Raw genomic sequence first — 26,755 nt, forward strand, 5'->3', positions numbered from 1 at the left:
ATAAAATAAGTTGAAAAAGAAAAAAAGTTAGGGATTAACTATACTACAGTAAATTCAAAATGAACACAACATAAATATTAGGGATTTAAATTTAAATTTAAAAGATAAGCATATTATATACAATGTTTATAACTGGCTGGAGTGAGTTATTCACTAATGAAAAAGAGATGATTACAAAAATAAAATAGATAATTTTAGTTAAATGAAATTAAAAAGATTTTGCATAAACAAAATCATATAACTAGTATAAAATAGAAATTTTTGACTGGGAGGAAAATTTTGGAATGAAATATTTGAGATTTAGACAACAGAAATACATAAACCTAAAATCCACTTCCCAAAAGAAATATGATCAAAATGGTTCTCAACAAGGCATGAAAACTATTAATTACCATGCAAAAGACTGCTCCAAATCATTAATAATAAAGAGAATATAAATCACAATAGCTTTTGTGGTTTCATCCCCCAACAAGAAATTGGAAAAGATGACTAAAGTTGTAGAAAAACAAGCACACCAATGCATTGTGGGTGGACGTGTAGATTGGTCCAACCATTCTAAAAAACAATCTAGAACTAAATGTCCATCATCTTTTGGCCCAGAAATTCTACTTCTAGGCATATATTCCCAAAGAGGTCAATGGACAGGGGCAGCTAGGTGGCGCAGTGGATAAAACACTAAAATCTGACCTCAGACACTTAATTACCTAGCTGTGTAGCCTTGGGCAAGCCACTTAACCCCATTGCCTTGCAAAGACCTAAAAGAAAAAGAAAAAAGGAAAAAAAAAGAGAGAGGTCAATGGACAAAAAACAAAAGGCCCCTTATTCACTAAAATATTTCTACCTGCAATTTTTGTAGCAAAGAACAGAAAACAAAGTAGAGAATCAAAAATTAAGGAATGACTGAACAAAACTGTGGAAGAAAAATATAAATGGAATATTACTATTCTTCGAGAAATATGATGAATATGAAATGAATATGATAGAGAAATTTGAGGACTTACTTGATCTGATGCCAAATGCAATAAGGAGAACCAAAATAAAATGATGTTGACAATGTAAATGGAAAGAATACTACCAAAAGCATCAAAACTGAATCCTGCAAATCCTGCAAAAATATAATGAATATGCTTAGTCTCAAAGAAGAGACTTTCCTGTGCTTCTTTGAAAAGATGGGATACTATTGGTATTGAATATAATGTCAGTTTCAATATATTTGTTAACTTTACTGTACTTTTCGCTCTCTCTCTTTTTTTTAATTATCAGCAGTGTCTCAGTGAGAAGAGAAATGATAAAGAATACACTGGGAAAAGTATTTGATGAAGTGGTTACATAAATACATATGCACACACACACACACACACACACACACCACATACATACACACACACGATTAATTGTGAGTTAATCATTATCAAATTAACAGCAGCTAATAATGATCATCAAAAAAATTTTTTTAAGTTGAAAAAAGCAAATTGTAAAAAAAAACAAAATGAATTTATTTTTAAAACTGATTATTAGAATGTCAGAAAAAAGTAATAATTATCAGAAATTACTAACAATAATACAATCTATATAAATGTATATATGTATTAAAAGAACTTAAATGAAATCAATAATTATCTTCAAAATAAAAAGAAACTAAAATAATGAGAAAAAATACAATCTTAAATGACATAATTTCAAAAGAAGAAAATGAACAAGTCATAAATAACTCACCAAAAGAAAAAATCCTAACTTAGAAGGAGATGTAAGTAAATACCATCAAATATTCAGAGTAATTAAAACCTATGCTACAAAAATCATTCTAAATGATTGGGTAAGAGCACTACTACACTCTTTTTGTAAAAAAAAAATGCTGCTATTGCTGCTGAAGATAATATCTGTCCTTCATTCTCAAAGAAGACCATGACATCATGGAGGTGATGATATGACAAACACATGAATTGGATTTGAGTGAGGAGGGTTGTGCTAAATCACCAGTCTCATTTTCTCCTCCAGAGTCGGCTGGGTCCAGTGGCCAGATATAAATCAGAGATGACCTACTGATTCCAAGGCCAGTGCTCCATCCACTGTACCACTGTATCTGCCCAGTGCTGATATCCAAACCATGGAGAAATAATGCAGAGAATGAAAACTATAGATGAATGTCCCTAATGAATAATGATGTAAATTTTTTTAATCTTAGGAAAGAGACTATAACAACATAACCAAAATAATATTCCATCTGATGAGTTGGAGTTTTATAAAAGATTCAAAAATTGTTCAATATTACAGATATGATAAGTTTTATAATTTATACATATATCATTTATTTTAATCATATAAACAAATGATAAAAATCCTATGCATCAATGAATGCAGAAAAAAACACAGCATTTATTTAAGTCAAGACACCAAGTATTTATTAAGTAGGCACTGTGCTAAAATGAAAGGAATACAAAGATAGAACAAAAACAGAGTCTGCTCTCAAAGAGCTTATGGTCAGTTTAGAAGTTTATATATAGAAAGCCTATATTAGACTGCTTTCTGTCTGGGGAAGGGATTGGGGGGAAAATGTAAAACTCAAGACCAAAAAAAAAAAAAATGACTGAAAACAAAATAAATAAAATATTATTTCCTGGAAAAAAAGAAAAAAAGGGAAGCCACTGCCTCCAAAAAAAAAAAAAGAGCTTATAGTCTAACTTTGTATAACATACAAACAAATATGTACAAGAATTATAAAAATAGGATGAAATGGAAATCATATCACAAAGAAGGAACTAAAACCAAGAATGATTTGGAAATGCTTCTTGTAGAAAGAACTTTAGTGGAGACCTGACAGAAGTCAAGGAAACTACGGAAAGGAGAGATATGGAGAGTTAGGGTAAAATTCTGGGCAGAGAGGACAGCCAGTGTCAAAGCCTAGAGTTGGGGGAGGCTATGTCACAGAGATGGACCTAGCCTGGAGGTCAGTGTCACTAAATCAAAGAATACACGGATGGCAGTAAGTTGTAAGAAAAGTTCAAAAAGATGGAAAGGGACAAGGTGACTAAAGGCTTTAAAAGGCAGAGGATTTTATATTTGATCCTGAGGATGAGAGGGCGCCATAGGAGTTAATCAACTAGGGTGGTGAAATGCCCCAACTTGTTTAGAAAGAGCAAGTTGGCAACTGGGTGAGGGGTGGACTGGAGTGAGGAGAGACTTCGGGCAGAGAGCTCACCCAGAAGACTGATGCACTGGGCCTGGCATCAGATGAGGAGGGCCTGCCCAGGATGGTAGCAGCATCAGAGGAGAGAAAGGAGGACATAGGTGCTATTTAAGAAGGGAGCAGTGACAGAAATCAACAACTGAGGAGATGTGTGGATTGAAAAAGAGGGAAGAGGACGGCTAGGTGGCATAGTGGATAAAGCACCGGTCCTGGAGTCAGGGGTACCTGGTTCAAATCCAGTCTCAGACACTTAATAATTACCTAGCTGTGTGGCCTTGGGCAAGCCACTTAACCCTGTCTGCCTTGCAAAAAAAAAAAAAAAACCTAAAAAAAAGAAAAAGAGGGAAGAGTTGAAACAAGACCTAGGTTGAAATCCTGAATGATCAGGGAAGGTGGTGGCACCCTCGACAATAATAAGGAAGCTAGGAAGAGGAGAAAAACCATGAGTTTGGATTTGGACAAATTAAGTTTAAAATTAGTATATCCACGAGTCAATTGAAGATGTAAAGCTGGAAATCAGGAGACAGGCTGAGGGAGAAAAATACATCTAGAAGAGATAATAAGTGCATCCCTGGAGCAGACAAGATCACCAAGTGAAATAGCGTAGGCCTTTGAGGAGGAACCCACAGTTGGTGAGCACAACCAAATGGAAATCCAGCAAAGCCACCTGAGAAAACCAGGAGGAGAACCAGGAAAGAGTAGAAGAGAGAACTTAGGAAGGAGAAGAGAGGGATCAACTGAACCAAAGGTTGTAAAGAGGTCAATAAAAATGAGGACAGTTTAAAAAACCAACGTGTTTGGTAATTATGAGATCATCAGCATAAGTAGGGCTTGTCTGGGTCATGTCCAGTTTTAACCAAGAGAGAGCTTTGGAATATGTCTCTATTGCCTAGGGGAGGCTAATGAATCCCCTACCATATGAATGGGGGTAGCCTCTGGCAGTCTGACAAGCCTGAGCCAGTCCCTCTCCGTTCCTGCCTCTCTTTACATTGCTAATTTGGGTCACTCTTATCAGCTGCATGCAAAGGGGAATGATCACAGGTCCCCCACAGTGTAGGTACCATAAACACCATCAGTGAGAAGGGAAGGCCTTCCTTACCTTCCTTCTTCTATCCTAGCTCCAAGAATGTTTGTTTCTGTTCTGTTTGATCTGTCCTCCATTGCTTCAGGTGCCAGAGGAGACCCTTACCAGACTGGGAGCTGGAGTCGGGAAGGCAGGTGGGATGGTACAGCCAGCCAGTCAGTCAAGGAGGCCCTGGGAAGGCAGGGTATCTAGGATTCAAGACTGCAGGCACTTGGTGTCTTGGAAATAGGATGACATTCTGTGTGATGGAGACAAGCTAGGAATCTTATCTCCTTCCCCTCTCCTTAGCAAGACTGAGGGAGAAGGAATGATGCCTCCCAAGTTAAGGGAGTAAATTTGCATATTTGTGATTATCTCTTTTTAAGTAAATATTTCTGTGTAAAAGTCTATTTATGGCTAAATGGAACTGAGGTACAGAGGGCCCCCTCCACCCTGTAAAGGAACACCACTGGTGAGGGTTGGAGCCTGGCACTGAGCCTGGAAGGTCCTACATCCCCTTCAGAGAGCAGGTGACCCCCGGGAGAAGAGTGACACATAACAAGGTGGGTTTCCAGGCCACAAGGGCCATGGTAGCAGCCTGGGTCATAGAAGTACATCAGGAGAGATGGACTGAAGAAAGACAAGGCTGAAATCAAAATTCAGAGCTCAGCAAAAGGAAGAAGAAAGAAAGTAGAGGCACCATTGTAGGCAGTCTTCTCAAGGAGCATAAGCATACAAAGGAGGAGAGATACAGGAAGAGAGAGTGGGGGAATGACAGAACTGTTTGAAGACCCTAAGGAGGTAGCAGGGAAAGTTTGAAGATCACTGAGTGAATCCAGGTAATGGAGAAAATGGGATCTTGTACATACAGAAAGACGGAGCTTGTGGGAAATGCCTTCAATTTTTTTCAGTGAAACAGGAGGCAAGGTTCTCTGTAAGAGTGAGGGGAAGAAAGTCACAGAAAGTCTGAAAAAGGAAGAAATGGTTTGGAAAGGCTGGCCCAGAGAGTGGGACATTAGATTGCAGTGGACCTAAGTAATGTGGTTCTTGGATGTTTCTCCAGTTTTGCTCAGCAGTCCATGAGTAAGAGCAAAAGCAGCAGATGATGGTAGAAATCCATGCTTGGCAGGACACATTTTTGAGAGAATAATGATGCAACAGATTTCTTTTAAAAACCCTAAAATTTATGTCAGGGTCCTTGAATACGATGAAAAACATCTGAAAGCAAGAGCTAACATTATTTTCCAGGTCAAAACATTGGAATTTTTCCCAATAATTAAAGGAATTTTTAAAAAAGGGATATTCCCTATAAACTAAATTAAACCCACATAAATCAGCAACACTTCTATAGGAACAACAAAGCCTAAGGCAAGAGATAGAAAAAGAAATCCCATTTAAAGTACCTGAAGACAAGTTAAATACTTGAGAATCCACCTCCCAAGACAAACTGAGAAACTGTATGAACACAGCTACAAAGCACTTTTTAGACAAATAAAGTCAAAGCCAAACAATTGGGAAAATGTCAATTGTTCATGGTTAGATTGAGTTAATATAATAAAAATGACAATTCTACCCAAATTAAATTACTCATTCAGTGCTATACGAATCAGACTACCAAATAACTATTTTACCAAGCTAGAAAAAATAGTAACAAAATTTCATCTGGAGCAACAAAAGGGCAAGAATATTACTGATGAAAAAAATGTAAATGAAAGTGATCTTGCTCTACCAGATCTAAAGCAGCAGGCATCAAAACTGTCTGGTACTGGTTAAGAAATAGGGTGGATTAGAATAAGTACAAAATAAACAATAGTAAATGACTATAAGAACTATGAATGTTCCAACTCTAGAGAAGCATGGAACAAATTACAGGAACTAATGTTGAATGAAGGAAGCATAACCAAGAGAACACTGTACACATTAACAATAACACTGTGAATTGATCAACCTTGATGGATGAAGCTCCTCTCAGCAGTTCAGAGAGCTAGGACAACCTTAGGAGACCTGTAATGGACAATGCTATTCACATCCAGAGGAAGAAAAACAAAACAAAGCAAAACAAAAAACTACAGAATCTGAATGAACACTACATTCACTTTTTTAAAAATTTCTCTTATGTTTTTCCTTCCTATCTCATGGTTTGTTTTCTTTTCCCTCAGTCCTAATTCCTCATATAGAAAATGACTAATCTGTAAACATGTTAAACACAAAGGCATATGTATATTGTTCACTAGGCTGTTTGCTACAGAGAGGAGGGGGTTGGGAAAGGTAGGTGGAAGAAAATTATGTAACATAAAAATGCATGTGGATGAATGTTGAGAAGCTTTCATAACATATAATTGGAAAAATAAAATAAAATTTCAATTAAAAAAGGGTATCCCCTCTCCCACTATTATTTGCCATAGTTCTAGAAATGCTAGATATATCAATAAATCGAAGGGAGAAATTAAAGAAATAAACAGCAAAGAGAAAACCAAACTGTTCCTAATTAAGATTCAATGAAGAAACTGGGACAATTAATAGCTTCAATAAGGTGGCAATTTACAAAATAAATCCCCTAAATCATCACCATTTCTATATAGAGCTAAAAACAAAGAAGAAACTATGGAAATAGAGATTTGATTCAAAATAACTACAAAATGCATAAAAATCTGAATCTTAATCTACCGACATACATATAAGCAATTATTTAAAAATTCTTTCTGTAAAAGATGATTTAGATAATTTGAGAGATTTTTATTGTTTTGTTTAGACTAAGTCAATAGGAAAAAAATGATAACACTTAAATTAATTCATATTGTTAAACAAAACTACCCAGAGTTTCCTTTATAGAAGTAGGTATTTGTGTCCCTGGTAGCTACAACAATCTTTTGAGTTAATTCCCAGAATGTGCAATCCCACTGATAATCTCTGATGTTAATTTAGTTTCATAGAGCAAAACCAAGCCTTCATTTCTCCTGCTTCCCTTAGGTGGAAGGTTGTCAATCAGGTCATCCCTGAGGCACCAAGAAGAAAGAAACAGGATGACTGAGTTGAGAGACAAACAAAATTTTCTATGAAGTGAGGAGACCATTGTGGTGGTTATAACTACTTAAAAGAGTACAGATTTATATCAAGAACATCATAGAAAATGAGCAAAGTGATTGATGAAGCAAGGCAAAAGCTGACTGAGGAGAGAAAAGAAACAAATATCTGAAGACAAGTTCCATCTCTGAATAAGCACTTTGCCACAAAAGAAAATCACTCAAAATCCCTTGAGGAAGATGGAAGTGAGATGATGAAGTAGGAATATTACTCCAGACTCCAAGTCAGCAAAGTGGGGAGTCAGTGGGGGTTACTATCCTTATAGCCAGAAGCAGAGAACAGTGGAATCAGGGAGCATGGGAGTGAAGCTAGCTGTTAACCTAATAAGAATGAGCTGATTAGGACCAGTCAGAAACTTTTAAACACAAAGGGGATATAGAAGGCATTTCAGTCATTTTTACCAGCAACAGTCTAGAGGACTTTAAGCATTTCATTTCAAAGCCTCAGATTACATATTATCAGAAGCAATTGAAATATGAAACAGTAGATGAAGATATTTTTTGAAGCATGATAATGAAAATGATACTCAACATAGACCTACTACCTACCTGAACTCTCCCTTGGACTTGATGGTTTGAGCAGCTAACAAAGATACTATGTCTTCTACTGTTGTGCAATTCTTGTCCATGGTTTTTCCCTGAATTCTCCATGAAGGATCTATACAATATGCTAGTTGCTTCACAGCACCTCTTGAAAATGCTTATTAAAATATTTTATTTATATTATGTTTAATAAACTTTAAAATGGAAAAACAAATCAAAATTAAAAAAAAATCCCAAGTGAGGGAAGGCTCTCCTGAAACTGAAAAGGATAAAAGGTGTGTCCTCAGGAAAGAAGAGGTCCCAGACTCATAGAGGGTATTGTGCAGGCTTTGAGAATCAGGATCAATTGGTAGCTCTGATTCACTCCGTAGTTTCAAGTCACAGATTTAGGACAGGTCACAGATCTAGTAGCATTCCAGGTAGAGGAGTACTGGCATAGTTCTTATCCCAGAAGAAAAGCAGGGTGCCAGCTCCAACCTCCAGGTTAGTCTGAAGCTTGTGCTGGCATAACCAGGGTAGGAATCCCAGAACAAAAGGGAGCCTATGGTTCTGTCAATCAGATCCAGCAGAGCTTTCTAACTGGCTAATAGCTAAATTAAACACTAGTCTTCTGGAATTTCCAACCAGGGACAAGAAAACAGTAGCATTGCAGAGATCCAAATCTAGATGAGGAAGGTGTAGAGTTTAGATTATGAGGACTGCAATCAGACTTTGCCCTGGATTACACCACTTTGGGAGCAGTGAAAGCAGTCTGTGCTGTCTGAGATCCTAGAATAAGTTAATGCTTACTATTCCAAGAAAGCAGCAGAGGGAACAAGGAGGATTAAAACTCAGCTCTGAAATTCCCACCCCACCTCCCCTAGAAGTATGCAGTCAAAAGTCAGGAATTAAGCTAAAAGAAAAAGCAAATTAAAAAAAAAAAAAAGAATCCCACTATAAAGAGCTATTATGGTGACAGGGATATTCAAAACACAAACCCAAGAGAAGAAAACATCTGTAAGACATCTACAAACAAAACCTCAAAGAAAAAAAAACAAATCTTAGACACAGTTTCAAACTAGAATTCATGGAAAAAATAAAGCAAGAGTTTTTTAAAGAGTAAAAACTTATTCTAAAAGAAAGCTCAAGAGGGAAAAATTGGGAAAGAAATCAGAACTATGGAAGAAAGATGGTAAGAGAATTAAGAACTTAAGCAAAACTTTCCCCAAAGTACAAAACTTTAGCTCCTCCAAAAAATTCCCTGAAAATTAGTAATTGACCAAATAGAAGCTTACTTCATGAGCAAAAGCAAATATTAAGAAAAAACTCAAAAGAAGAAAAAGGAAGAAGAAAAAGCAAGATAATTTGCTGCCAAAATAAATGATCTGGAAAACTGATCAAAGAGGGATGATTTAAGAATGAGTACCTGAAAGTCATGAGAGGGGGAAAAAAGCCTACTCATCAATTTTTCAGAAAATTGTAAAAGAAAACTATCCATATGTTTTAGAACCAAAAGGTAAAATATAAATAGAAAGAATCCACTAGGCATCTCCTGAAAGAAACCCCCAAAATGAGGTGTTTTTGCTTCAGTGAAACTATTAAACTATTTTTTTTCAAAAAGTGAGGAATGAGGAATTAAAATAAATACCAATTTTCTAAAACAGTAACATCTAATGAGAAAAAGTATAATAGGAATATCAAGAGGTTAAAAGTGGTTAAAAAGTAAATTAATATTGCAGGAAGGAAAAAATTTCATTTTTTAATAGTAAGTCAATGTTACTAGTAGCAAGATAATATAGAGGAACCTTTTAAGAAAGAGAGAGGACATGGTGGGATCAGGATCTAAAATCAAATTTGCTCATTACTTGACAACAGAGATGGATGGAAGGAGTAAAAATCTGGTGCAGTCAGTAGATTGGGAATGATTTAACAATAATGAGATTAAGGTTCTACAATAACTCCTACTGGGACAAAGAATTCAACACTTTATTAGTTCAGTTTCTAGAAAATGAAGTTGGGCATCTTGATATTAAATTCTAGATGAGTCAAGAGGTGATTGGGACCCTAAGGGAGGTAGACTAGGAGATGGTTGAATGAGGAGTCAAAGATTTTCTAAAAAGGCCCACAGGAATTCAAAAGAAATGCTGATAGGGACTATGTGTGCCTGATCTATAGTAGAGCCTTCTGAGTCCGTATCATTCTAATCTGCCACAGTTATACACACTGGCCCTTAACCCTTAACCATTTTGGTCCTCTCTGAGCACAAAAGACAGTAGTCAACCAATAATGTAGTAACAGGGGTCTGCTGAATTCCCAGAGACCAGATCTTCAGGTACATTCATGATAAGAAATATATTGCAAAAAACTGGAGATATCACGGTGTCCTGTCTACATCACTTACCACATCTTTAGTTCCTCATATTTTTTCACTTATCAAATCAGAATTGAGATGTCTAAAGATACACTCCCTGTTAGTTAGGGAGTAGATATTGGAGAAAAACCAAAGCCAAAGGTGGGATAGAGATTAGAGGTCTGACATGGTTGGGGCATTTTCCATCATCAACACTGGTTGGATGTCCAAATACACAAAGCCACCTCCTCAACTACTTCAGGGTCCATGGAAGAGCGTTATACCTTCCATCTGTTCTACTATGAGGACAAAATCTTAAATGTTACCACTCTCAGATTTCTTACATTGTGTCCAACATTCCAGGTCTCTGAAAACACAAATGGAAACAAATCATAATGATTGTGCAGTGAGAGAGGAAGGTGGAGATTCAACCAATTCTGATAAATATGCAAATAAGTGGAAAGTCTAAGATATCTTTCCACCCTATAGTCCCCATTCACATCATACTTGAGCAAATCTTAATATTCTCTGAAGCAATGGAAAAGAATCAGTCAAGTCAATGAATTTCTGAATAATGTAAATAAGTAAATTGTTCCAGGTACATCACTGGACAACAAGCAGAAAAGCATTGGACCAAGCTCTGGTTTGGAGACATTTATCTTAGGAGTTGGCCTTGATATCCTCTCCCTCAGTCTTCTCTCTCCTCTGACTGGAGGGCTGGAAGGTGGGTCACTAAACTCCACCCAAAGTATTTCCAAAAAGAAAGACAAAAAAATGGACTTCCAGATCAGTCCACTCCTCACCTGCAGCTCTACCTGGTTTCAACTCCATACAACAAGATGCCTTCACACCAGGAAGCCCTTGGGGTTCCTCTCCATCTCTGCACACTCTTGTTTTGTATCTTGTCTTTCCCATTACATTGTAAGCTTCTTGAGGCAGGGGCTGTGAGTCTTTTTCTTATTTGTATCCCTATGGGTTTGCAGAGACCTTGACTGGCTGAGCAGGTGGTGTATATAGTATGTGGTTCCCCTGGCTGGATTTAGACCCTACTGTACTAGCCATGGAGTTGGGAAGATCAGAGTTTCAATCCAGCCCTCAGATCCTTAGCCTACTCTGTGCTCCTACGCGAGTCACCCAAACTCTGTTTGCTTCAACTGTAAAGTGAAGATAATACAATGTGAAGGGATGTTCAAGGGTAGAATGAGATAATAATTCTACAGTGTCTCAGCACAGTACCAGTACACAGTACATAAATATAAGTGGTTATTGTTAAATATTTTCCTGATACTTTCCATGAATTCTAACACTCATGCTTGGTATCAGGTCCAAGATGCTGACTTTTTTGTTTTAATTTTATATTGTAGAAAACTGAGAAGAGACTGAATGTTCCCAAAGTCACATGGACAAAAAAAGAGCCCCTTGCTCAAAGCTCTCCCAACAAAAAATATATTGACGATAAACTGATTTGGAACAAAATGAGTTCTTTAAATACCAAAAAATGCAAACTTAGATTCATCAGAAAACTGAGTTTAAGAAACAATTTGGGTTAAAATTGTTCAGAAAGTACAGTAAGTGGTACTTGAAATGGAGCTACTCAGACACTGGCAAAAAATAACATGCCTCCAATCAAATGAGCCTTAACATAACCTTGTAATTTGAGGCCTGCCAAAGAACAACAAATAGAAGTGCCGTCAGACAATAATTTCAAAAAGGTTCTCTTAGAGACAGACTGCCCAAATGAATTAGTGACAAACAGAACAAAAAGCTATTTGTGGCTCCACAAGAATCTAGGCTCAAGGCAAATGGCAAAGAAATGTTTCACACCAAATCTGGAAAAAAATGAATATTTCAAAAATATGATTGGATTGTAAGCATAAAATATTAATATTTCACATTACAGATGGAAAACTAAGATAAAGAAAAGTTAGTTATTTGCCCAAGTGTTGAGAATAATATCTATAAGATTAGATCATCCCCCATCATCTTCACAAGCCTTTTATTATACACTTACATATCAGTTGATAGTCCAACAACTCAGATACCCTTAACAAATAGGTTTGGCCTGGTTTCACATCCTGACTAGAAGTCATTAAGGAATCTATAATACACTTTAAAAATAACATAGAAATATCATTATAGTCTAATACAAAGTACAAATAGTACATTTCATATACTCTAAAAATTATCATAACACAATCAGAAATATACTATTTTTACAAAGTATGGAGTATATTTTATATAACCATCACTGTCCCCAATTAATAATTCCCTTTATTTTACAAACCACCTATTCTCTATTTGGTAAACCTTCCTAAATTTGATATTAACCTCCCTCTCAAAAATCAGAGAATAGTGTTCTCAATGTGTCCTAGTGTATGGGAAATAATGACGGAAAAAAGTGAAGACAATTTACTTCAGAGGACTGAGGAAGACAGATAAAGGTAGGCTATGTTTCAGGAGGACAACTTGACTTCTGAGGTAATTAAAATTAGGACAAAATTCCTTTTTACATGGTATAGTTCTCAAGAAGGTATAAAGGATAAAATTTAGGTAAAAAATATAAAATAATTTATTTTTAAAAAGGTAGTAAAAATAGGAAAAAAGAAAAGAAATGGACAAAGAGGGATAAAAAAGATGATACAGTCTCTTTGTTATTCTACAAAATATATATTCCTGTAAACCCTGTTGTGTATTTTACTTATAGAATTTTTGAAAATATTGTATATTATACTTAAAAGTCATTCAAATATAGTAATTTTGGAACTGTTACAGAAAGAATTTTTCAGTTATTTGTTGAACCAGATGTCCTCTGACAGCCAATTCAGTTCTGAGATTCTGTACTTTCATTCTCAAGATGGTCCCCAAATCACACTGTACTTTCTTATTCTAAAACAACAGCAATTAACTTTCCTAAGTGTAAAACATATAAAAGACACCATACTCACCATCACTTATTTACCCAACTACCCTTCAGGCTCTGATCTTCCCCATGGTTCCAAACAGTTACTTGATAGTGATGACAGTAAACCAGGGGTAGAGGACACCAGCCTCTCTCAGCCCCAGAGCCCTGTTCCTTTTCTCTCTCCCCAGGTCTTTAAGATTTAAGGTCCAAGAGAAAGAAGAACTGCTGGGATTTTTCCCCCTATTCATTGGAAACTTTTTGAAATTGTATACTTTCTTCTCATCTTTATCCTTTCTCCTAATCTAAATAAGCAGTAATGCAAGGATAGGGTAGGACAGATACAGGACCCAAAAGACCCTGGAGTCATTGCACCAAAGAGGAGATAAATCTCTAAACCAAAGGGTATTCTCCATATATTTTGAGTATTGAAAAGATTTCCAGTTTCTCATTTGTCACTGTACCCCTACATAAAATTTGTTAAAAAGTGGAATTTTATCTTTGTAATAACAATAAATGTCAAGAGAATATATACTAAGCATTTTTAAAATATTCCACTGATTACATTTATATACAAATATCTACTCAAACTTAACAGGAAAGGGCATATTACAAGTTGAATAAAGAACATCAATATCTTTTTTATGTAAAGTTCATTAGTTTCAGCTTGTCATTTATCAGAAACTATGTTTTTTGGTTTGTGTTTTTTTGGTTTGGATTTATTTGTAACCCTCAAGCCAGGGACTTTCATCTAGCCAGACTAACAGTTCAAAGTTCACAATGAAACCAACATAAATCATTAAATTTCAATTTCATCACAAGATTTTCATAATCCAATGAAACTAAGAAGTACAAGACCTAGAAAAATTTAATCTTGGCATACCCAATGATTTTAAAGTGGGTTAAGTGTTCCAATTAAAATATGAGTACCCTGAAAAGCACACTAGACTGGAACCCAGAAGTCACAGATTTAATTTTAACCTACAGTCTTCAGGCAATTACTTCTCAATGGAAAACAGTTTCAGTTTCATTCTCTATCATATTCCATTCAAGCCAACAAATATTTACTAAGCATTTACTCCTAACAAGAACTAAAAGAGACTGCCTCCTGGTGGGGGGGATACAACATGCATTAAAAATAATAAGCAGAGAGAGAATATAACTACATCTACAATATATAAACAGAAAGAAAGAGATCTAAAATGTATGTGTGTGAGAGAGTTTATATATTTTAGTATCTTCAGCTAGAAAGGACCTTTCTGTTAATATACTCCAATCCCCTCATTTTCTAGATAAGGAAACCAAAAGATAAGTGACTTGCCCGGGGTTATACAGGTAGTAAGTGGCAGAGTCAAGGACTCAAATTCAGTCCTCTGACTAGTACTGTACAAATTTCATTTCATTTAATCACACACACAAACTACCTAAATTTACTTTAAAAAATTATTCTACTTTAACATTAGTAATTCTCCAAGAAGTCTTCTAAGAGGAATTGACTGCTAAAATGGAAATGATGTAAACCTTGAGATAAGTAAGCATTCTGTCTTCAAATTTATAACAAAGAAGAAAACAACGAAGAGGAATCTGAAATGTACCCTACATAGGTACATTTGAAAGACCGGATTTCAAAGGGTACAAAAGATGAACAGGTACATAAACATGAATTAGAATTTAATGGAGGAAGTCAAACCATGAGGTATAGAAATCTCCCAATAATAAAACTCTGAATACAGAGAAAAATAATTCTGATGAGGCAAGAATAAAAAAGGGAAGACTGAACTGTCTGAAGAGAACTGTGTGGATCTACAGAGAGAAGCAAGGCTGGGGAGGGTGGGTACAAATGGTAAGATCTCTTAAAAAAAATGTCAAAATTATACTTATTTGTTACCAAGAGGGCTTCTATGAGGCAGGATTTTCTAGGCAAGAGTTGATGTGTAATGATGATGATGATGATGCAAAAATAAGAAAAGAAAAAAAGGAAAGGCAAATGGTGGCACAGTAGATAGAGCACTGGCACTGGAGTTAGGAAGACCTGAGTTCAAATCTGGCCACAGACACTTAATAATTACCTAGCTGTGTGATCCTGTGCAAGTCACATAACCTCATTGCCTTGGGGGAAAAAAGCAAAGTATTTTAAAAGTTTGGGGGCAGCTAAGTGACACAACGAATAAAGCATTAACCCTGGAGTCAGGAGGACGTGAGTTCAGATCCTATCTCAGAAACTTAATAATTATCTAACTGTGTGACTTTCGGCAAGTCACTTAAACCCATTGCCTTGCAAAAAAAAAATAATAAGCAAAAAAAAGAGCCAATGGAGAGATGTTTTAAAAGTTATAAAATGAAAAATATTCTATAGAAGAGAACAGAAGGAAGTTCAGAAAGGGGATACCAATAAGCAGTATAATTCTGTTACTACTGCATTAAACTTAAAAAGTCTACGTAACATGTTACAGTTCCATACACAATCTTCTTTCTTGGATCTTTGTATGTTGAAATACATATTTAATGATATTTGTTAAGTTCATAATAAAAAAAAAAGAATGTCTGGAGGATCATGATCAGAAGATACTAAGCAGAGAAGAAAGGGCTGAAGGTGATGTTATCTTGAGTGAAAAGAGAAGGTTCAAAGAAGAAAGAGGATCACTGTTACTGTGGGTGGATGAGAGCTCATACCAGAAAGAGAGAGAAGGCAGAGTGGTTAAATTCCTATATTGCTTCTGTATTCTAAGTCAAAGATAATGATCCTTGGAATGTAAAAGGACAGAACAAATGTGGCTAATAGGGGCTTGATGCCTAGGGACTACCCACTGGCCTTGTTAAGGTCAAGTCACCTATATGAGATCCATTATCTCCTAGGCTGCTGAAGGAACTGGTAGATAGAACTGAAAGCCCCTATCTATGACCTTGGAAAGACAACAGAGCATGAAAAAAGAATAATGGAATTGGAGAAAGACAAATGTCTCAATTTCTAGGGACTTCCATCCAAGATAGCAGAGAGAAGTCAGGCACTGTGCTAAGGACTCCTGGAACTAATATGAATCATACCTCTTAACAGAAATTTGATCAACAAAATCCAGAAAAAGAAGCTAGAAGAACATCTCCCAACAAGGTCTGTCTCAGGGGAGTATGGGTGAGCCAGGGGCAGAGAGCAGAGAGTCAGCCCAGGGGTGGTGGGGTGAAGCCCGAGGACCAACCTAAGATCAGCCGCAGAGGATTTGGCTGTGAGAGTGGCAGTCTGTGGAGCCCTAGTGGGGCTGCAGGGGGAGTTCCAGCACAGAGAGTTGCAGAGTGCAGCTGGGCATTGATCTGCTCGGTTTGGCTGGTCTGAAGGATCAGGGTCATGGACTCCATACTTTCAGCAGAGTCCTCTTCCCAAAACAAACACAGTAACAGTCCCCCTCTCCCCGCCACCCCAGGCTTGGGCAGCAGAAGTCTCTCAGGAGAATAAGATTACCTATCTAGCCCCAGGGCCCAGCCCCCATTGTTAAAGGATACTAGTATCCACCTAGGCCCCCACTCCCTCCAGGCCTAGGGAGTGGGTCTCAAATCAAGCTCATAGACACCCAAAAAAAAGCACCCCCTTACTGGCCATCCCACTTGGAGTTACTAAACCCAGTGAGCAAAGCCTCTAGGGATTTAACATCAAAGATCTGTGAACCAGTCCCTTCCCCAATACAAGATCTGAGGCAAATGAAGGAAGGGGGGGGGGGGGGGTCCAAAGAAAACTACCTTGAAGACAAAGATCCTAACTCATAGAGATCTAGAACTTCTGAGGAGAATATGAATTGGTTCCCAGCCCAGAAAGACTTTCTAGAAGAAATCAGTAAGGAAATTAAAAATCAATTGGAAGGGTGGCTAGGTGGCAGTGAATAGAGCACCGCCTTGGAGTCAGGAGTACCTGGGTTTAAATCTGACAACAAACACTTACTAATTACCTAGCCGTGTGGCCTTGGGCAAGTCACTTAACCCCACTGCCTTGAAAAATCTAAAAAAAAAAAAACCAATTGAAATAACTGGGAAAAGAAACTCAAGAGAAAATTAACACTTTGCATGAGGAAATTAACATTTCACAACAAGAAAACAAATCATTGGAAAATACAATTGGACAAATGCAGAAAGAAAATAATTCTCTCAAAACCTCAACTGTACAAATGGAAAACTCCTTCAAAAATAGAATTGACCATTGGAAAAGGAGTTGCAAAAGGTAAATGAAGAAAATTCTTCTCTAAAAAAAAAATGGAATCTATGGAAATTAATGACTTCATGAGACAAAAAAAATAGAAGAAATTATAAAATACCTCATCGGCAAAAGTACTGACCTTGAGAATAGATTCAGGAGAGACAACTTAAGAATCATTGGGCTTCCTGAAAACACTGAGGAGAAAAAAAAGCCTGGACTCAATATTGCAGGATTTACTGATAGAAAACTCCCCTGATGTCATGGAACCAGAGGGCAAAACAGTTATTGAAAGAATACATCGATCCCCTCCAGAAAGGGATCCCAAAATGAAAACACCAAAGAATATTGTGGCCAAATTCCAGAATTATCAAATAAAAGAGAAAATCCTGCAAGTAGTCTTAAAGAAACCATTTACTCACCAAGGAGCCACAGTAAGGATTACATGGGAACTGGCTGCAACAACATTAAGAGACTGAAGGACCTGGAATGTGATATTCCAAAGAGCAAGAAAGTTTGTAATGCAGTCAAGAATTCACTATCTCTTCTGGCCAAGATGGCAGAGAGAAGACAGGCACAGTTCTAAAGTCTCTTGATCTCTTCCCCATCTATCACATGAAACAAACCTCTTAAAAGAAATCCGACTCAAAAAAACCCAGAAAGAAAAGCCAAGAGAAAGAACATCGACCTCGGGATTTGTCTCCAGCAGGAGCTGTGGCTGAATTCGGGGGGGTTGAGTCTAGGCCCAGAGGGAAGATCAGCCCCAATCAACAAGACTAGCAGCTGAATTGGAACCGGGAGTCTGGGGGCCCGAGAGCCGGACCTGCTGGATCAGTGGTGGGGCTGGACCACAGTGGCGTGAGTCTGCGGGGGAGCAGAGGCACTGGTGTTGGAGCTGTCCCCCTGAAGATGCCGGACAGGGCTGGGGGGAGAATTCTGGAGCAGGGGAGCTGTGGACACCATCGCTGGGCTCCTCAGGTCTGAGTTCCATTACAACTCAGACTTCTCCCCTAACAAACAAATGCAAACTACTTCTGCCTCAGGCCCAGGTGTGTGAGCAGAAGAACCAGCCCAGCTGAAGAATGACCTCAGGCCAGGGTAAAGCCCACCATTGATTGAAGGCAAAACTCCTCCAACTCCTCCCTTCAAGGAAAAGGAGAGGGCCTCAACCAAGGTCACAGACACTCCAGAGAAAGCAAACAATACCTCCTACTGGCCAGCCAAAGAAACCGCACTCAGTGAATAAAGCCTTTAGCGATCCCAAGCCCCTGTGAACCACCCCTCCAAAACTCAGGTCTCAGCAAAATGAAGAAGGGTCAGCGGAAAGGTGGATCCATAGAAAAATTCTTGGAAGGGAAAGACACTAATTCAGAGAGACCTAGAACCTCTGAGGAGAATACAATCTGGTCTTCAGCACAGAAAGACTTTCTTGAAGAAATAAGGAAGGAGTTTAAAAATCAACTAGAAAATTTGGGGGAGACAATTAATACCTTGCAACAAGAAAACAAATCTCTCAGATCTTCAAATGGGCAAATGCAAAAAGAAATTAATTCTCTCAAAACCTCAATTTGTCAAATGGAAGGCTCTTTCAAAAGTAGAAATGGCCAATTAGAAAAGGAGTTGCAAAAGGTTAATGAAGAAAATTCATCCCACCAAAAAAAGAATGGAGTCTACAGAAACCAATGACTCCATGAGACAGCAAGAGTCAGTTAAACAAAATCAAAAAATAGAAAAAATAGAAGCAAATGTAAAATACCTCATCAACAAAACCACTGACCTCGAGAATAGATCGAGAAGGGGCAACCTGAAAATTATAGGACTTCCTGAAAACATTGAAGAGAAAAAAAGCCTGGACTTAATATTACAGGATCTAGTGATGGAAAACTTCCCTGATATCATGGAATCGGAGGGCAAAGTAGTTATTGAAAGAGTACATTGATCCCCACCAGAAAAAGATGCTAAAATGAAAACACCAAGGAATGTTGTGGCCAAACTGCAGAACTATCAGATAAAAGAGAAAATCCTGCAAGCAGCCATAAAGAAACAATTTAAATATCAAGGAGCCACAGTAAGGATCATGCAGGACCTGGCTGCATCAACTTTAAGGGATCAAAGGGCCTGGAATGAGATATTTCAAAGAGTACTGGAGCTTGGAATGCAGCCAAGAATCTACTTTCCTGCAAAGCTAAGCCTTCTCTTCCAGGGAAAAAGATGGACATTTAACGAAATGGAAGAATTCCAAAATTTTCTGATGAAAATACCAGAGCTAAACAGAAAATTTGGGCATCAAACAGGAGGTTCAAGAGACACATGAAAAGGTAAAAGGGGGGGGGGCAGTAAAAGAAAAAAAAAAGCAATCCAGTAAGTTGAAACTGGCTATATCCCAGCATGGGAGTAAAAGAAAAAAAGATTCTCATAAACCTTGAGAAAAGTAACTCTAACAGAGAGAATACACCTAGCCAGAAATGATGGTCATTCATGACCTATCCATGAGACTACTATTTAATGGGATGTAACTGGCTTTAACCCCACTTGGGAGAATGACTCTAATAACTCTCAGGAATTTTGACTCTATTTGATAGAATATACAGAACTAAAAGGGACAGACACTTAGAATTTTCTATGACTTAAGATAGAATGATCTAAAAAAAAACCACTACTGCCCTAAAAAGGGGGACAGGAAAGAGATGGGAGGAGGGAGGGGATGGAATGGGGTAAATCTCATTACACTAAAAGGTACAAAAAACCTATGGTAATAGTGGGGAAGAAGGGAGCAAAGGAGAAACACCTGAATCTTTTTCTCATCAGACTTGGCTTAAAGTCAACCTATACATACTCAGTTAACTTATAAAACATCTAACCTTTCAAGTATTAAAATGGGAAAAGGGGAAGGGGGGATGGAGAAAGGGAAGGGTAGTGGAGGAAATAAGGGGAAATAACAAAAGGAAGGGAATGGAAAAGGGAAAAAGGGAAAGGGGAAAGAAAGGGGAGGGCGTGATATAGGAGGGCAAACACACTGAAGGGGGTGATTTTCAGAAACAAAAGACTGGGGAATATGGATAAAAGGGGGGCAAAGGGGGAAAAATACAAACAGAGGGAAGATAGCACAGAGGGCAATAAAGAATTAGTAATCATAACCTTGAATGTGAATGGGATGAACTCTCCCTTAAAACGTAAGCAAATAGCAGAGTGGATTAAAAACCAGAATCTTACAATATGCTGCTTAACAAGAAACTCATTTGAAGCAGAGAGATACATATAGAGTAAAGGTAAAAGGTTGGAGCAAAATATATTTTGCTTCAGCTGAAGTAAAAAAAGCAGGGGTAGCAATCCTTATCTCAGACAAAGCAGCAGCAAAAATAGATAGTGTTAAAAGAGATAAGGAAGGAAACTTTATCCTCCTAAAAGGTACCATAGACAATAAAGCCATTGCAATATTGAATATATATGCACCCAGTGGGATAGCACCAAAATTCTTAGAGGAGAAGCTGAAAGAATTACAGGAAGACATAGACAGCAAAACTCTACTAGTGGGAGACCTCAACTTCCCACTATCAGATCTAGATAAATCGAATCATAAAACAAACAAGAAAGAAATTAGGGAGGTAAATAGATTGTTAGAAAAATTAGATATGGTAGACTTATGGAGGAAACTGAATGGTGATAGAAAGGAATATACCTTTTTCTCTGCAGTACATGGAACCTATGCAAAAATTGACCATGTACTAGGACATAAAAACCTAATGATCAACTGCAGAAAGGCAGAAATAGTGAATACATCTTTCTCAGATCACAATGCAATAAAAGTCATGTGCAATACTGGGCCAAGGAGATAAAGACCCAGAACAAATTGGAAACTGAATAACCTCATTTTAAAAAATGAGTGGGGGCAGCTAGGTGGCATAGTGGATAAAGCACCAGCCCTGGAGTCAGGAGTACCTGGGTTCAAATCTGGTCTCAAGACACTTAATAATTACCTAGATGTGTGACCCTGGGCAAGCCACTTAACCCCATTTGCCTTGCAAAAAAAAAAACAACCTAAAAAAAATGCGTGGACCAAAAAACAAATTATAGAAAGAATTAACCATTTTATCCTAGATAATGATAATAATGAAACAACATACCAAAACCTATGGGATTCATTCAAAGCAACTCTCAGGGGATATATTATAGCTCTAAATGCTTATATGAATAAATTGGAGAAAGAGGAAATCAATGAACTAAACATGCAACTAAAAAAATTAGAGAAAGAACAAATCAAAAATCCCCAATTAAGTACCAAATTAGAAATTCTAAAAATTAAAGGATAAATTAATAAAATTGAAAGCAAAAAAAACTATTGAATTAATAAATAAAACCAAAAGTTGGTATTATGAAAAAACCAATAAAATTGATAAACCTCTGGTCAATTTGAGTAAAAAAAAAGAAAGAAAACCAAATTGCTAGTATTATAAATGAAAAAGGTGAACTCACCACCAATGAGGAGGAAATTAAAGTAATAATTCAAAATTATTTTGCCCAACTCTATGCCAATAAATTTGATAATCTAAGTGAAATGGATGAATATTTACGAAAATATAAATTGCCCAGGTTAAATGAAGAAGAGATTAAATACCTAAACAACTCTATATCAGCAAAAGAATTCAACAAGCCATTACTGAACTCCCTAAATAAAAATTTCCAGGGCCTGATGGATTCACAAGTGAATTCTACCAAACATTTAAGGAACAATTGGTTCCAATCCTATATAAACTCTTTGGAAAAATAGGGAAAGATGGAACTCTGCCTAACTCTTTCTACAAAACCAATATGGTACTGTTACCTAAACCAGGAAGAGTTAAAACAGAGAAAGAAAATTATAGACCTATCTCGCTGATGAATATAGATGCAAAAATCCTAAATAAAATCTTAGCAAAATGATTACAAGTCATCACTAAGATAATACATTATGATCAAGTAGGATTTATTCCAGGAATGCAGGGTTGGTTCAATATTAGGAAAACTGTTAGTATACTCAATTATATCAACAACAAACCTATCAGAAATCATATGATCATATCAATAGATGCTGAAAAAGCTTTTGACAAAATACAGCATCCATTCCTATTAAAAACACTAGAGAGTGTAGGAATAAATGGACTGTTCCTTAAAATAATTAGCAGTATCTATCTGAAACCATCAACAAGCATTATACTCAATGGGGAGAGGCTAGAGGCATTCCCAATAAGATCAGGGATCAAACAAGGGTGCCCATTATCACCACTACTATTCAATATTGCATTAGAAATGTTAGCAGCAGCAATTAGAGAAGAAAAAGAAATTAAAGGAATTCGAATTGGGAAGGAAGAGACAAAACTCTCACTCTTTGCAGATGACATGATGGTCTACCTAGAGAATCCCAAGAAATCATCTAAAAAAATACTGGAAACAATTAGCAATTTTAGCAAAGTTGCAGGTTATAAAATAAACCCTCATAAATCCTCAACTTTTCTATATATGTCTAGCAAGAAACAGCAGGAAGAGCTAGAAAGAGAAATCCCATTCAAAGTAACCTCAGACAATATACAATATTTGGGAGTCTATTTGCCAAGACAGACTCAGAATCTTTTTGAAAACAATTATAAAACACTTCTCACACAAATTAAATTAGATTTAAATAACTGGGCAAATAGCAACTGCTAATGGATAGGTAGAGCTAATATAATAAAAATGACAATTCTACCAAGACTAAACTATCTGTTTAGTGCGCTACCAATCAAAATTCCAAATAATTACTTTAATGAGTTAGAAAAAAATTGTAAGTAAATTCATATGGAGAAATAAAAAGTCAAGAATTGCCAGGAACTTAATGAAAAAAAGTGCAAAAGAAGGTGGCTTAGCCCTACCAGATCTAAAATTATATTATAAAACATCAGTCATCAAAACTGTTTGGTATTGGCTAAGAAATAGAGTGGTGGACCAGTAGAATAGACTAGGTGTAAAAGCAGGAGATAATTATAGTAATCTGCTGTTTGATAAACCCAAAGAGTCTGGCCATTGGGATAAAAACTCCCTCTTTGATAAAAATTGCTGGGAAAATTGGAAGTTAGTATGGAAGAAACTTAGATTAGACCAACACCTCACATCCTTTACCAAGATAAGATCCAAATGGTTACAGGACATAGACATAAAAAACAATACTATAAGCAAATTAGAAGATCAAGGACTAGTCTACCTGTCAGATCTATGGAAAGGGGAACAGTTTATGACTAAGGAAGAGTTGGAGAACATCACCAAAAACCAGTTAGATGATTTCAATTACATTAAATTAAAAAGCTTTTGCACAGATAAAACCAATGTAACCAAGATCAAAAGAAATGTAGTAAATTGGGAAACGATCTTTACAACTAATCATTCTGACAAAGGACTCATTTCTAAAATATACAGAGAACTGAGTCATATTTTTAAAACAAAAAGCCATTCCCCAATTGACAAATGGTCAAAGGACATGCAAAGGCAATTTACAGATGAGGAGATCAAAGTAATCCATAGCCATATGAAAAAATGCTCTAAATCATTAATTATTAAAGAAATGCAAATTAAAGCTTCCCTGAGGTACCACCTCACACCTCTCAGATTGGCCAGCATGACCAGAAAGGATAATGATCATTGTTGGAAGGGATGTGGGAAATCTGGGACACTATTACACTGTTGGTGGAGCTGTGAACTTATCCAACCCTTCTGGAGAGCTATTTGGAACTATGCCCAAAGGGCAACAAAAATGTACATACCCTTTGACCCAGCAATACCACTACTGGGTCTATACCCTGAAGAGATGAGGGAAAAGGGTAAAAACATTACTTGTACAAAAATATTTATAGCAGCCCTATTTGTGGTGGCAAAGAATTTGAAATCCAGTAAATGTCCTTCAATTGGGGAATGGCTTAGCAAACTATGGTATATGTATGTCATGGAACACTATTGTTCTATTAGAAACCAGGAGGGACAGGATTTCAGGGAAACCTGGAGGGATTTGCATAAACTGATGCTGAGTGAGATGAGCAGAACCAGAAAAACACCGTACACCCTAACAGCAACATGGGAGTGATGTTCAACCTTGAAGGACTTGCTCATTCCATCAGTGCAACAATCGGGAACAATTTTGGGCTGTCTGCAAAGGAGAGTACCATCTGTATCCAGATAAGGAGCTGTGGAGTTTGAACAAAGTGCAAGAACTATTCCCTTTAATTTAGAAAAAAAACCAGATAGCTTATTGTCTGATCTTGTCACCTCTTAGGCTTCTCTTCTCTTTAAGGATATGATTTCTCTCTCATCACACCAAATTTGGATCAAGGTGCAACATGGAAACAAAGTGAAGACTGACAGAGTGCTTTCTGTGGGGGGGAGGGGGGAGGGAAGCAAGATTGGGGGGAAAATATAAAACTCAAATAATATCTTTAATAAAAATAAATTTAAATTAAAATATATATATAAAATAATAAAAAATAATTTTTCAGAAAAAATGAGAGTAAAGATTCCTGTAAAAAATTCTAGAACTCATTATTATAATTATGTTTTAGTGAAAAAGGTAAGAACGGGGCAGCTAGGTGGCACAGTGGTGCAGTGGATAAAGCACTGGCCCTGGAGTCAGGAGTACCCAGGAGTACCTGGGTTCAAATCCGATCTCTGACACTTAATAATTACCTAGCTGTGTGGCCTTGGGCAAGCCACTTAAGCCCATTTGCCTTGCAAAAAAAAAGAAAAGAAAAGAAAGAAAAAGGTAAGAATGATCACAAAAGAGCCAATTTGTGTTCACTAAGAACAGATCATTCCAAATTAATCTCATCTTTTTTTATGACAGATGTTCTAGATTAAAATATCAGGAGAATGTTGTGGGTGGATCATTTAAACATATTATTCATTTCTTATGGAAAAAAATGGAGAGATATATTCTAGGCAATACAGTACCATTAAGTGGATTTGTAACTGGCACCAAATGCAGAGATTCAAAGAGTAGTCATTAATAGTTAAATGTCAGTTTGAAGCACTTTGGAGGGCACTTTAGAGGAGGAGGAGGATCTTCATTTGGCCCAATGAATCCCAAAAAGGTATAAATGGCCAGCTTATCAAATTTTCAAAAGACAAAAGAGAGGCAGAATACATAATGCATTGAATAATAGAATCAGTATTTGAAACTATCTTTACAAGCTAAAAAAAAATGTATCAATATAATAAAATTAAATGAAGATAAGTGACAATTATGGGACTTAAATACAGAGGAAGCTAGTCTTTCAAAGGATTAACACCTCCCAACCAAAAGAAAAAAAATTCAGGAGATAGTAACCAGTTTTTTTATTGGATATATCTTCTAAACTTGGATTCAAAAAGAATCAAGTTCAAGATAATAAATTAGAAGAGGTATAGCTAATAAGGAATTAATTGAAAAAGATCTAATGGTTTAAATGAACTGCAATTTAAATCCATAAGGCAGTCAAAAAAACCCAAGTCCAGGGGAAGCCAAGAAAGTAGAATAAAGGCAGGCATTGCCTAAGCTCTCCCAAATTCTCCTCCAATGATTAAATTACACCTCTGCTGGAGCAGCAGAACCAACAAAAGGTGGGGGGGTGAAATAATTTTCTAGCCCAAGACAACAAAGGGGGTGGGAAGGAAAGGGGTAGGAGTGTAGTCAGTGAGGGCCAGACCCTGGCAAGTCAGCAGCTGGCCTTGGAGGGAACTGAATCGATGGTGGCAGTTTCTGCAGCTCTCAGTTCACAGATGGTGAGGGAGTAGGACAGGAGGCAAGACCCTTTGCTGGCACTGGGATCAGGACGCTGTTGCATTGCCCATACTCAGACTCAGATCACAGTCCCAGAAAGAGATGGAGCACTAACAGCAGCAAGGATCCTGGCCATAGTTCCAGGGTAGAAAAGAGTGTTAGTGATTGCTCACTGACCAGAGCACAGACCAGGAGAACAGTAACCAGACCTCTCTTTTAGATCATATCACCTTGCAAGAACTGAAAACTTAACAAGAACTCTGAAAATAACAGAAGAAAAAAAAAAAACTGAAGTTTGGGATAATGTCCCCTCCACCCTGGGAGTAGAGCCCAACTTTAACAGAAAGTTAAAAGTCAAGAAACAGACTGGAAAATGAGCAAACAATAAAAAAGAATCTGACCATAGAAACTTACTATGGTGTCAGGGAAGAGCAAAACACAAACTCAGAGGAAGTCAATAATAAGTTGTCTTAATATATGTGAAGCACCATCAAATGGAAGTCTTATTTCTTGTCCCTGGGCACAGAGTTAGGAAAAGTGAGTGGAAATCTGGTCAATAGACTCACAAATCTACAAGGAGTCTTTACCTCCCATGAGAATAAAAGACAATGCATGGTGTATAACTGGGAGTATTTTGAGTTTGTGCTCAGCTCTAGAAGTCCTTTGGTGAAGGAAAAACATTTTAACAGTCTGAATTACCCCAAAATGATGGGTTCTTC

General features: G+C 37.0%; 1 protein-coding gene across 2 annotated transcripts in view; it reads right to left on the reverse strand.

Annotated features, from left to right (window-relative positions):
* The window catches only part of RGS12 (regulator of G protein signaling 12), a 249,029-nt gene that overhangs the window by 169,251 nt on the left and 53,023 nt on the right, over positions 1 to 26,755 (reverse strand). The gene's annotated exons all lie outside the window — the stretch shown is intronic.

Source organism: Macrotis lagotis, chromosome 3, assembly GCF_037893015.1.
Source record: "Macrotis lagotis isolate mMagLag1 chromosome 3, bilby.v1.9.chrom.fasta, whole genome shotgun sequence".
Lineage (NCBI taxonomy): Eukaryota > Metazoa > Chordata > Mammalia > Peramelemorphia > Peramelidae > Macrotis > Macrotis lagotis.